This window comes from Pan troglodytes, chromosome 2 (assembly GCF_028858775.2).
Source record: "Pan troglodytes isolate AG18354 chromosome 2, NHGRI_mPanTro3-v2.0_pri, whole genome shotgun sequence".
Lineage (NCBI taxonomy): Eukaryota > Metazoa > Chordata > Mammalia > Primates > Hominidae > Pan > Pan troglodytes.
In genome coordinates this window covers 191,908,137-191,922,519 of record NC_086015.1, presented here as the reverse complement: position 1 = coordinate 191,922,519, position 14,383 = coordinate 191,908,137, and the positions used below count along the sequence as shown (strand labels likewise).

The following is a 14,383-nucleotide window of genomic DNA, read 5'->3' as shown; positions in this document are numbered from 1 at the left end:
AACAGAAACTTTCTAGTTTGGCTTTGTTACTTCTTCTTCTTCTTCTTCTTATTATTATCATTATTATTATTATTTTGAGACAGAGTTTTGCTCTTGTTGCCCAAGCTGGAGTGCAATGGCACAATCTTGGCTCACAGCAACCTCTGCCTCCCGGGTTCAAGTGATTCTCCTGCCTCAGCCTCCCGAATAGCTGGGATTACAGGTGCACATCACCATGCCCAGCTAATTTTTTGTATTTTTAGTAGAAACGGGGTTTCACTATGTTAGACAGGCTGATCTCAAACTCCTGACCTTGTGATCCACCTGCCTCAGCCTCCCAAAGTGCTGGGATTACAGGTGTGAGCCGCTGTGCCCGGCCTGTTTTTTATTATTTTTTTTAAACACCACAGACTACTCAAGTAGTGGTAAATCTGTGGATAGAAGAATTGAGTTTTGATTCAAGCTGCACCATATGTATGAACTGTGACTTTGAGTAAGCTATTTTACCCATTTGAGCCATAGGTGAAAGAGAAATAGTAATCTCAGCCCTAGGTACCTTAAAGTATTATTGACAGGACACAAACATACATTCATATATATATGTATGTATGTGTATATATGTATGCGTGTGTGTATATATGTGTGTGTGTATCCTGCCAGTAAAATTAGTATACACACATACAAATAAAATGCAAAGAACTCCTCTAAAATAAACTGCTGTAAAATAAATTTTCTTATGAATATCTATAAAAATCACCTGTACAATGGAGCAGATGCACTTATATATCTGCGGCTTCCATCAGCAATGACATTCTAAAAAATTTCCATGCAAAATCCACAAGGTAGAATGCAAGACTGATTTGAGTACATTGATTTTTAAGATATGAGTACCTCACAAATACTGGCAATGCCATTTAGATTCTCAGTGGAGTGGGCAGATGGGGCCACAAATACTTGACACCCGATGTTACACTGGAGCTCAGAGGGAGACCCATGAGGCAGGACCTAAGGCCATTTCCATTCTTGTATCTCTGAAGAATTCTCATTGCTAAACTGTAGTCTGCATCTGATTCCATCTCCAGCACTCGCATAGCAACACTAAGCTCTCTGAGCGCTGAAGTGACGTCTAGGGAACAGTTATTAATACACATATGTGTGCACACAGTATGTGGAAATATGCAAGATTGAAAGTGATTAGTGTATTACTTTTAGGTAATACTTCCCACTGGGACTATGCTCCTGGAAAAATTCCTCTCTCTCTCTCCATAGAAGCTTGCACAGTCATCTGCTATCACTTACCAGAATGTTTGGGATAAAAATGGTGTCAATTTTAAGGAAACATGCTTCTCAAATTTCTTTGTTAACATTTGAATAAAACATTAGAAGGTTCTTACTTTTCTCCTCTCCTCTTTCATTCAGAGAATAAGCCCCTTCAGAATCTTACTTTGTGTGAGAGACAAAATAGTCATCCTTCTTTGCTACCTCCAGATTAGCAGAATCACTGGGTTTGAAAGTAGAAAAGTTAAAATTCCATTCTAATAAAATCCACGGGCTCTCATTACTTCTCAGTTGCATGGCAATGCTTTATAATAAGAACACAGCAAGAAATCATATTTCTACCTGTAAGAGCTTATAGACCTGTGAGATCATCAGAGAGAGCCGCAGAAGAAAGGCATGGAAAGCATTATAGGAAGGATTTGGTTGGGAATGAAGGTACACTTTCTGGACCAATGAAAGTTTTGGGAAATGGAACATTGCCTAGGAAGCCATGTACCTGAGCTGGCCACATTTTCTCTCTGTGACTCCCTTTTATAAAATAAATACACCGAATCAAGTGTTTTTCTAAGGACCGTCCTAGTCTTCAGTTTTTATTATGAGACAAATTTTATAGGATAAACACACAAACTAAATTTTGATGAAGGCAGATTGAGGGTAAGGAGAATCCACTCCGTGGTGGTTTCTGGGCAGTCCTTCAAGACCTCAAACTTATTGACATATTATAAAAGTTACAAAATGAAACAAATGAGAAAACTGGGCAATAGGTAACGTTTTATTTATGCCAGTAGAGTATTTCTGGGTGATTCCTCTTGTACTAATGTAGTTTCCATACTTAGATTATCATATTTAGTAAACATATATCCAAATCCCTAATAACTAGTGAGATAAGTCAAGAGCTTTCCCTTACTAGGGCTTATAGGGAGCTCCCAGAAACCATGTAAGTCCAAAGAAACTGCATAAAAATGGATACGCTCAGTAACGGTTTCTTGCATCAGCTCCTATGTGATTTTATTTGAAGTTCTGTCTTGGGCAAGAGATACCACACAGGGAGAGTGCAAAGTTGAAGGTATTTAGCAAAAATTTGGACTGTAAACACAGCTTGGCATTATCAGCATTCTGTTAAGTTCAAAGAAGAGATAGTTACAACAAATACAGCTTGCTTTATTTCTGAAACAAAACTGTGCACATATTTGTGGCCATACTACTAATTAACCTGTAGATTGTTCCTTTCATCTATTCAGCGTGTTTTTCTGCCCCCTGTTACAACATGTTGAGGTTACTTTTCCCATATGGACTATATTTAAACAGTCCCCTTATAGGCATTAGAGAGAGAATGGTACAAATGATTAAGGGACTAGAGAAGCTGACTGTACAGAAAGATTAAAGAAACCATATATGTACATATTAGGAAGCTGACAGGTGACTAGGGAGTGCCATAATGATGGTCTATAAATATCTGAAAGGGGTAAACACTGAGGAATAATTTAGCCTGGTGCAAGTGGTACAACTGGGAGTGATGGTGTCTCTTAAAGAAAAGAGAAGATCATTATTAAAGAAAAAAACTTAGATGCGTAAGATGCTATCCATGCGATGTGGGAAAAGGGGAACATGCAGGCTAGTTGTAAGTGCAATGGGATGAGAGACACAAGACATGGGTCGGCTCTACCATGTATAGCTGTGTAACCTTGGAAAGGGCATTTAACCACCACGGGCCTCAGTTCCCTCTTTTGGAAATTAGAGCGTGGAATAGAATTAGAGGCTTTCAAAGTATGCTCCAAAGAACTCCACAGTTTTGAGGATCCTGCTCTATTGATCCCCACCAACAGAGGAAGGAGAACGAAGGGGAGTGGTGATTGCCTGGAGCCCCTTAGTCTGTTTCATTTCTATCCCATCAGCTTCCTCAGAATAATTTCTGAGGGATTTATCAACTTAAAAAAGTTTGTAAAAAATTTACTGACTTAAAGTTTGAAAGATGTATTAGGGGTCAGCTTTAAATCCATTCCTATTCAAAAGACTCGAGGTAGAAGACTCATTGAGGTTGTTTTCACAAAAGGCTTACTGAGTGGTTAATTACGGGCCAACATAGCAGCCAGAGCAGTAAGTCAGAAGTGCTGTTGCCCTCATGGAACTCACATTCTAAGTGCCACTCTTAATATAGGATTGTCGAAAATTCACAAATGAATACAGGAATGACTTATGTAACTTCCTGTAAGATTGAAAATAATTAACTCAATTTAACATTTACAGAGCACCTATCAATCTTTAATACTTGTGATAGATAATGTAGGGCATAAACATTAAAATAAACAGATATCAAGTGCTTACTAGACATCAGGCACCGTATGTCAAACCAGGAATATAAAGATGAGTAAGACCTGACACCTGCCTTCCCGAGAACAAATGGACATCTATAATTACCATATAAAATAAATGAAGGCTGTTAGAGAACCACACAGAAATATCTTGAGAGTCATATAAGAAAGCTATTAATTCTTTCTAGAAAATGAGCTCAAATTGGGGGAGGGATGCTGATAAGAAAAAACTTTAGAAAAGAGAAAGGAGACTCAATGAAGGATAGGGAGAACAGTTTACCCTGTTCTCCCTAAAAAGCAGGAAGGGGGAAAGCATTCTAAGTATAGGAAAAGCCAATTAACAAAGAAAGGAATGAAGTTGTGTGGAACATTCAAAACCAAGAGGGCAGGTAGGAATGGGAGGAAAATCGGACTGGAGTCCTGGGCCCAAGACAGACTAAAAAGGATTTCCTATGTGAGACTAAGAAACAGAAAATGTGTTTTATAGGCAGGAAGATACCAGTTTCAAGTAAAAAATGGGATGACCATATATACATTTTAGCAAAATCTCTAGCTATAATGTAGAGGAAAAACTGAAGAGGGGAAAGGAGGTTGGGAGGCCAGTTGTTTGGCCATTGTAATGTTTCAGGCAAGGGGAGCAATGGGAGTAGAAAATAATGTTTTTGACCTTTTCCTATGCCACCTATCAGGTAGGCATTATCTTCTTCTATCTGCACATTAAGACAAGGAGGCTCAGGATAGTTAAATAACTTGTCCAAGATCACACAATGAATACATGCAGAGCTAAAATTTGCACCTTAGTTTGCTTGATGTTAAAGAATATGCTCTTTTCATTACACTTGTTTGCAAAAAATGATATCAGCAGTTGGCAGTGCAGTTGCGGGAAGGGGACAGATTCAAAAGTTGTTTCAAAACACACAGTTGAAGAGGACACATTGGATGTGGAGAAAATGAAAGGTAAGAAACAGCTTCCACATTCCCATTTTGGGCAATTTTGTGGATGATCCCAGAGATCAATATAATAAAGTTCAGATTTTCTACAGCTTCCAGTTAAACTAGGGGTGGTGGAAACATTCTTACTATGCATCTCTCATTGTGCATGTAAGTGTGTGGATATACACCTTTGTGTACACGTGTGTAAGTAAATGGCTGTGTATATATGTTTGTGAGTATGTATGACTATATGGAAGTGTATGTTTGTGCGTATGGTTATAAGGAGCTTTAGCAGCTGTAAGTAGAATATCAAACTCACCAAAAAAGATTATTGAGAGAGAAAGTGTGATAAAGCAAGTCTGACATCATCCAATTTCTACTACAATGCAAATGCCCCTCACAGCCTAAAACGTCATCAAACTCTAAAGAGAAAGAAGACGCATGCCAAACCAGACTGACCGGACCAGATGGCAAACAGATATCTGAGGCTCAATAATCTATGAATCAAATCTAGAGTAAATGAGGATGGGAAAACTGGCCTCTTACCACTTGCCTATTCATTGCCTATCTTGTGATTAATTTTCCTTGTCTTCTCTTCTAAATTTTTTCCTCTTTGGAGACATTCAAGCAGAGTGGTTGGGAATTCTGTACGTAGGACACAAGCTTCAGAGGAAGTTGGAGTACACTGCCTTTTTAAGGATCTTTCTGGCTCTGAAATTCCATGACAAATCACTTCTGCTTGTACACTTCATTGGTTGCTTGATTGATCATAGGAAAACTGTCGAGACTTAATGTGCCCTTCATTTAGCAATAGACTCCCTAGATTACCCTCTTAATTTTATCTGTTAACACACACAGACTGGAGTTTATGGCTTGGCTAGTGTTCCTGGCTACTCTCTTACTCTTGAGTATGTCTGTACACTTTTGCTCTTTTAGGCCTAAGGATTCTCTTCCTCTGGGTGGACACGCTTAACCCTAGTACAATGTGAAGTGGAACCTGGCCTCAATTTCGTCTCAAATGTCCCCTCAGCTGTGTGCCTTCTGCTACACCTCCTATTAGAGTCAGCTGCATTTGATCCCAAGTCTGCTCCTACTGTATGATCTTGTCATTGTAATTATGTGAGTTAACCAATTATTATGTAAATTAATACAAAAAAAGTTTTAATTTCTTAAAATAAAATCTATGCAGAATGCTTTGGAAAAGTTCTATAAAGATATTTCACTCAGAAAAAGAAGGTAAATGTTCAATTAGGTATGGTTAAGCAAACTTTAAAATATTAGGACAAAAAAATGCACAAAAATCAAAGCACTATGTACACACACTGTTTCACTGTTCTCTGCATTCACACTGTTTCAGGTTCTTGCCATCCTTTAAAGAAACCTAACCTGGACCTTGTAGAGGATACTCACTACTCACTATGACTTGCAACAAATACAAGGCTGACAGCCCTCGCTCAAATATGCCTTGGCCGAATTTCAAACCAATTGGTGAAAAACACTTTTTCTTGTTTATTTATTAAAACCACCTTTGTTGAGGTATAATCTAAATGCAATAAATAAAACCATTTTAAGTGTACACTTTGATGAATTTCAATACATTTACAAGACCTTGTAACTGCCTCCATTATCAGGATCTGGAACATTTCCATCACCCCAAAAAGTTCCCTCTTTTTCAGTCCCCATTATAATCAATCCTTTCCCCACTCCCAGCCTCAGCAAACCACTGATTGCTTTGTGTCAGTATAGATTAGTTTTGTCTTTTCCAGGATTTTGTAAATATGTAATTCTAAGGTAGGCAGTCTTTTTTAGGGGTGGAGGTAGCTCTGGTTCCTTTTGTTCAGCATCATATTTTTAAGATTTTTTTTCATGTATTTGTGCATATTAGCAGATCATTTATTTATTACCGATGAGTCATCTTTCATTGTGTAAATATAGCATAATTTGTCCTTTCACCTGTTAATGAACATTTGGGTTGTTTCCAGTTTTTGGCCATTATAAATATAGTTGCTATGAACATTTGTGTACAAGCCTTTGTGTAAAAAAAAGGTTTCATTTCACTTGGGTCAATGTCAAGGAGGAGAATTGCTGGGTCATATGTTGAACACGTTTTATTTTTAAGACACTACCAAACTGTTTTCCAAAGTGGCAGTACCATGTTACATCCTCAACTGCAGTGTATGAGAATTTCAATTGCTCTGTCTTTTAGCTAATACTTGGTATTGTTAGTCTTAGCCACTCTTATGAATGTATGGAGGTACCTTACAGAGTTTTATTTTGTTTCTTTAATGACTACATATATTGAGCATTTTTCATTTGCTTATTGGTTATTTGTGTATTTTCTTAGAGAAGTACCTGTTCAAATCTATTGCCTGTTTTCAAATCTGTTGCCTGTTTTTAAATTGCATTCTTTGTCTTCTTCTTGAGTTTTAATAATTATTTCTATATTCTGGCATAAAATCTTTGTCATATACACATACTGTACACATATTTTCTCCCTGTATGGGACTTGCTATTTCATTTGTTATGGTGTCTTTTAAAAAACAAGTTTTAGAGTTTTTATAAAATCAAATTTATCATTTTTAACTTTATGGTTTGTGGGGTTTTTTGTATACTCTTTAAGAAATATTTGCCTATCTAAGGTGGTAAGAATTCTTTTCTTTTCTTGGAAAAGTTTTATAGATTTAGCTTTTACATTTATTTGCTCCATAATATGTGTTTGTTCCATAATATGTGCAAGGCCTTTACAACAATAATTAAAAACACTGCTGAGAGAACCAAAAAAAAAAAAATGAAGTAAAGGGAGAGATATACCATGTTCATGCATTGAAAGACAATATTGTTAAAGTGTCAGTTCTCCCTAATTTGATTTACATGTACAACAGAATCCTTTATTGGTATAAATTGACAAGCCACATCTAAAATGTATATGGAAATATAAACGATGCACAATAGTTCAACTAATTTTGGAAAAGAGGAACAAAGTTGGAGAACTTAGACCACCTGATATGAAGATTTGCTCTAAAACCATAGCAACCAAGATAGCGGAGTACCAGCACAAGGATAGATACAAAGACAGAAGTTTAAAACTTAAATTACAGAATCTCCCTTCCCCCCCAATTCAAAGGAAACTTTGAACCTCGGTGGGCCCAAATGTATCAAGGAAGGGTCCACTTTTCTTTTTTTCATAAATTTCATGGTTTTAGTTTAAATAACATGTTTCGGAAAATACTGTGCTTCCTTTACTCATTTTCTCTCTGAAGATATTAAAAACTCGTGTTTTAATTTCTTATAAGAAGTGGGGGATTGTGCATATCAGTGAAACACACTGATGCTTTTTAAATTTATTTTCTCCTCCAGAAAAGCATTTGCAGATATCTTATCAAATTAATGTTTTTGCCTCAAATTTGCTTATTTGCTAAAAATAATAATTGTGGACGGTCATGGAAACTGAGAATAGGCACAGGATCAGCAAAGAGATTTCACATTTTATCAGGAGATGAGAATTCATGCCTGACTTTTGATGGAACCCATATTCTTTATTTTTCCTGGTGGAAAATCATTTTGCAACTCATAAGAATCAAACTTAAGTGTTTCACTATGAAGTAATCTCTTATGGATCACTCCAGAAAGACAGGAATTTTACAACCTGCTGAGCACATCAAATAAGTTTAACTGAACAATCACAAGCTGAAGACAAAAGACTTCTAAGTGGTCCTTACCCTATGAGTTCAGGCTTATTTTTCATCTCTTACCAGTTATTGTGCCTGAAATATGTAAAGTAAGTTATGAGGTTCTGAAGTATAAAGCACTTCTTATAAAAGAATGTTCTTCACTAATAAGTTAATGTAATTTTTCTAACACTGTGGAATAAAATATTCATAATGGATTAATATGAAAGGATAGAGACACAATTAAATGTAATTTCTCTTTATTAAAACTGATGTAGGATATTGGGCTTGGATAGGTAGGCTCCAATAGAGAATATGAATGTATCAGAGGATAAAACACACTACTTTCTTGCAGTCCTAAAATGTTAGAAGTACACTCTAAAGTCCACAGGTAGATCCATTTACTCATTGGCACTGTTATGAACAAATTAAAGTTCACAGCCCATTAGGCAACACGGTCCCTATTGCAAAAGCACCATTTAGTAAACTAGGGAAACAGAGTAATTGACTTTCTGATGCCTGTGTTGATATCAACATTAGCTCTCATATTGACAACCTGGCTCCCTTCTTGCCATACAGTCTGTTAGTACATAAGGGGATACAGTCTGGCCTTCCATACACATGGATAACACTACTGGTGATTTCTGCGAACATATTCTTGAGAAACAAAAGGCACATTATAAATAACACCTTAGTATCAACAAACTCAAGACAATCATGGCCAAAGAATGACAGTCATTGGTCATTTAACTTCACAAAATATGAGATTCAGTAGACCAAGGAAGTAACTTTCAGAGATTATTATAAAACGGCAGTATTCTCAGTCAAATTGTGTCATTATCAAGCATGCATAAGGGCTCTTTCCAAACTCTGGCTTTTAGCAGTAGACAGAGATTGAATGACTGCAACTCAAAGACTGCAACTACAGACAATTGTAAATTCTTGTGTGTAGCCAGCTCACAGATAACACAGTTATATCCATGCAGAGTTAGCTTATCAAGGATATTTTTGGAGTAACTAACTCCCTGGAAGGGAACTAATTTTTATGAGTTAGATTTCTAGATTTATCTTATAACCCCTCCTCCTTTTCCCTGGAATTTTATCTCCTAAGGAATTATACACTGACCCATCACTTGAAATTAAAAGCCCTTCATTATAAAACTATAAAATAAAACCCTTATACATCTTCTAAGAAGCAGCAAAGACTCTGGACTTGTTTTCTACCTGCCCCATGTTTTCCAATCTCTATGCCTTTGCTTGAGTTATTTCTGCATTCTGGATGCAATTCATTTCCACCAACGACAATCACACCTTATTATCCAAGGCCCATTTCAAATGCTATCTTCTCCAAGAAGGCAAACAAGATTTCAGTCCTTTCCTTCTTGTTTCTTCTCTTGGTCACTCCCTTCCTTCCTTTTCTTTTTCCAATGAATATTGCAGTGTTTCCCTTCTGTGGATTGCCCATTTAAAACTGTGGTCCATTTTTTCATAGGGTTGTTTATAAAGCCTTTCTGTATACCCCCCAAAGCACACATAACTTCTTCCTTCTTCAAATTATTACAGAAATTAATTCTTTTCAGGCAATCATGTTAATTCATTTTGTGCTACAGGCATTTATCTAATTGCCTAATCTCACCTACAAGATCTTGAGGCATTTTTACAGTAGAAACTATGGTCATTTGTCTATGTACTCCATGTGGATCCCAGCTAATGGCTGATATTAGGAAGACTTCAAATTGGTATATGCAGGGGCAAGCCATTATTTCCTAAAGTATTTTTTTAAAGACCAATCAGATAGCGAGTCATCCTTCACAAGGAGTCCGATATTTACACCAGCTAATATTCTCATAGTAAGAGTTGAAAGGTGCATCATTAATTGGTTTATAGAAATTACATCTTGCTGATGTCAAATAAAGGAATACAGTGAATGCAACTTTCACAACAAAAATCAAATACACATAGCACCAGGGATCCAATTAAGTATTCAAAGTTAAGAATTAAAGGACACTTAGTTGCTGGGTGTAGCAACTAACAGACTTTTTACATTCGTGATGAAAAGCAGCCCATACTTTATCAAACGACTATGTTTGAAAATAGGGATCCATTGCACATATATAATATAACCACAGTAAATTAAAGAGCTTTAAGTTTACCACTAGGGTAGAGTAAGATTCTCCACACAGAATTCTAAACCATATTCCATTAAACAATTAGGAACAAGGTTTCTGCAGTTACATTATCTGCCTTTAAAATTTGGCTCTGTTACTTACAGGTTTGTATAACCTATCTGGGTATAAACTACCTCATCTATACATGGACAATAGTTTCTATTAAATTAGAGTTGCTGAGGAAATTATACAAGGCAACACATATGAAGAGCTTTGGATGTACCTAGCATATCCACCATAAATAATACTGTGTTTATTGTTTTCGCAAAGGAGTCTACAGATTCACAACATGACCGATCATCATCATTTGAAAAAAAACACTTCCGGGGACTCGTTTGCTACAGAATTTTGTTTTTCAATAATGACAGGTCAGGGGATGGTGGACTAAGAAGACAATTGCATTCCAATATCCTACTCAAATAAAAGCACACCAGTACCAAAAATAACAAGTAACAGAAAAAAATGTAGAGGGGAAGAGAGAAAGGGGATGTATGTGGGAGAAGATGGCTATAACAACCAAGATATTTCAATATATGTCTGGAATGCAGAAAGCATATGATAGCATGTTGATTAAGTGGCATAAGCCATATCCTAAGCAGAATAGAGCTGAGAAAGAGGAGAAAGGAAAGGCTGCTTAAAGACCATTTAAACAGCACAGATTTTTCTCAACTCAGGGCATCCTGTGATGCTTATAATGACAATCTAAATCACAGGGTTGGAAATGGTGGACTAAAGAATCTACAGTTCTCTATGTAGGGGACACTGCCACATTCCCTAAGGCTATTGAACATTCAAAAGTCCATCACTGATACATTCAGCAGCAAACCGTAGCCAAAGCCAGCCCAAACTCAGCCTGGTGCTGAAGTGGTATCTGAGTCTAGAACTACTTAAGACCAAAAAGAACACACTGAATATTTGCTGCCTCCATCTCACAGCTGAGGGCGAGTGGGAAAGGGGGATGGTATCAGAAGTTTCTTAGCTCTCTTCCAGAAGAGTAAAAGAACAACAACAACAAAAAAGGGTGATCAATGGAGAGGAGTTCTAAAATTCATCCACGGGAAATTTCATCTGGGCTACTAACCTGTCTGCCAGGGTTGACAGGCCCATGGGTACACTAGGATGGCTCTTTGATAAATTACTGGCTCATAAAATCTTTGAGCCAGAAGAGAGAACCTCAATAAGTCTCCTTGTTTCTTTGTGACAGAGCCAGTGTTAGTATCCACATTGCCCAGCTCTCAGTCCAAGGATCTCTTCACCACTCCATTCACAAATTTCTTCCCTTGTTCTTAGAAACATTCCTATTTGGCTAATTAGTTCTATATATTTCTTTTTATAAAAAAGTCTTTTATACTTATAAAAATAACACATGTTCATTGTACGGAACTTGAAAATTAAGGAAAATTAGGGGGAAAATAAAATCACATGTAATCTGATTATTGGGAAATACTCCATTTATATTTTAAGATGTTTTTTTAAAAGAAATTCTACCCATTTTTTATATAAATTTGGCAATACTGAATATACAAATTTAATGTATTTGCCCTCACAAGATAATATTTTCCCAAATCACTTAAGTTCTTTAAATATAGTGTTTTGGCAATATCTCATTATTTGGGATTGATAATATTTTGTTCAGCAGATTCCCTTTGTATTTGCCATTATAAGTTTTGCATTAGTGAACATTTTCATAAATAGATTTTGTTCAAATATATATTTCTTTAGGATAATATAGATATATATTTATATAGAAACATATATCTCTATAGATGTCTATGTATCTATCTATCTATCCATCTATGTATCTATTACTGATAAATCCATCCATCCATCTGATATTTATCCATCCATCCATCCATCCATCTATCTGTCTGGATTGACAGATATGAGACATTTAAAGTTCTTGAGGAATATTGTAAAATAACTTTCTAAAAGTTTTGGGCCAATTTACGTTCTTACCAGCAGCAAATGACAGTAGTTTCTTTTCCTAAATCTTTGCTAATTTCATAAGTGAAAAACTAGATTTCAATTATTTAAAATTTCTTTTCATACTAATGTGAATAAAATTTTTTTAAGTTAAATATCCATTTGTATTTATCTATTTAAGAATTATTTACATTCCTTGTCTTTCTCTGTTGGGATATTTGTATTTGCATGAAAATTTTCATACGGTTGTTAACCCTTTGCTTATCATAGTCATTGCAAATATTATTCTTACATATTTTTTCTTAATTTTATATGATATTTACATACACTTTAAAATTTTTGTTTTAAAATTTATTGATAAATTATTTTGTGATTGATCTTTATGTTTTATTATAAAGCACAGAGAAAGTCTGTTCTCAGTACAGATCAGATCAATAAAGTTTTTAAAAAGTTGTTAGTTTCTAAACATTAAGTTTTGCAGTCTATCTGGACTGTGCATATCATTTAAGTGAAGGGGCTGTGTTTTTTGAAAACACTACTTTTTTGACGAGCCACAACTCTTATTTTTAAAATAGTTTAAACTTCTAGGAGAAGTTTGTGGCTAGTCCTGTCTCATTCTTCTAATTAATTCACTCCCTCCATTCAGTTCCTCCAAACTACCTTGTCCACACAGGTCTTTCATAAATCATAATCCCACTAACTCTTGCTGGGACAGCTCAATGGATCAGTTGGCTTCTCCCATGTCTAGTTTTGCTGCCCAGCCCCGTTGTCACTTGTTTAGACACACAACAATTACCACAGTGTTAGTTTGAAATTCCATATGTCTGACATATCATCATGAAAATATTTTGGGGACATTGCCCTTTCTCTGTAACTTTAAAATATGTTACTACAGGCCAGGCACAGTGGCTCATGCCTGTAATCCCAGCACTTTGGGAGGCTGAGGTGGGTGGATCACCTGAGGTCAGGAGTTCAAGACCAGCCTAGCCAACATGGTGAAACCCCGTCTCTAATAAAAATACAAAAATATTAGCCGGGCACGGTGGCAGGTGCCTGTAATCCCAGCTACTCGGGAGGCTGAGGCAGGAGAATTGCTTGAACCCAGGAGGCAGAGGTTGCAGTGAGCTGAGATCGCACCATTGCACTCCAGCCTGGGGGATGAGAGCAAGACTTCGTCTCAAAAAAATAATAATAATAATAAAATAAAATTTTTATTTTATTTATATTACACTACATACAGTAAGAATTAGTAAGAATTAAATCACAATAAATGTGACTTAACCCGGCTAATTCATTTAGCATTTTGTCTTTTCTAACTATAATAAAGCTATTGTTGATATAATTAGGAGAGCTCTTCTGAAACATGCATCAACATATTTAATTGCCTGAAACAAACACAGAACAACCACTGAGAAACAAGCTAAGAAAACTCAATGTCAGTGGGTCAGTAAATGATGTATTATACAGGCAGATCCGGCTTAACCAGAAGAATCAGGGTCAACAGTATGTTCTGGGTATAGATCAGTTGAGCTATGTGTTAAAAAGGAATTCTGCTTATGATCAACAACAACGTGAATACTCCAATGTGAACCACATCTGCACATAATTTTCAAGGGTGAATGACTGCTGGGTTCATGTGTAGATTATGGCATTCTGGAATTCAGGGCATGGGGTGACACCGAGTGTCTCCAATTACAAGAAGGGCTCAATACCCTCAGGCTCTTGACCATATGCTCCCCAAACCTATCAGTGTTCCTCCTGGACTCTTTTCAAATTCAGCAAATGCATCCTTTCCATTGAAGTCATTGGGATGGATGACAATCTTCACAGGTCATCTAATCCGTGCACCTGCCTTCAGGCAGGGCTGCTCCTAAAACCAGCCCAGACAGATGGTTCTTTGCTGTTCTCAAAATTCCCCAGGGAAGGAGGTTCCACAGGCTGTTACAATAATCCATTCCCATGTCTCCCAGTCACCCCTAGGACACTGAATCCTAAGCATTTAGTTAATAGCAGGTGGCAATGAGACAACTCTTTGTCTCTCCCTGAGGAATTGGAAGTTGGCCAAATTAGCCATGGGGCAATTGCCAAAGTGTACAGGAACCCCAATGCTACTCTGAGCTTC

The 14,383-nt window shown here is 36.6% G+C and overlaps 1 protein-coding gene across 16 annotated transcripts in view; it reads right to left on the bottom strand.

The window, feature by feature from the left end:
• LPP (LIM domain containing preferred translocation partner in lipoma) overlaps positions 1-14,383 on the bottom strand; it is a 726,282-nt gene that overhangs the window by 131,059 nt on the left and 580,840 nt on the right. The window lies entirely within an intron of this gene.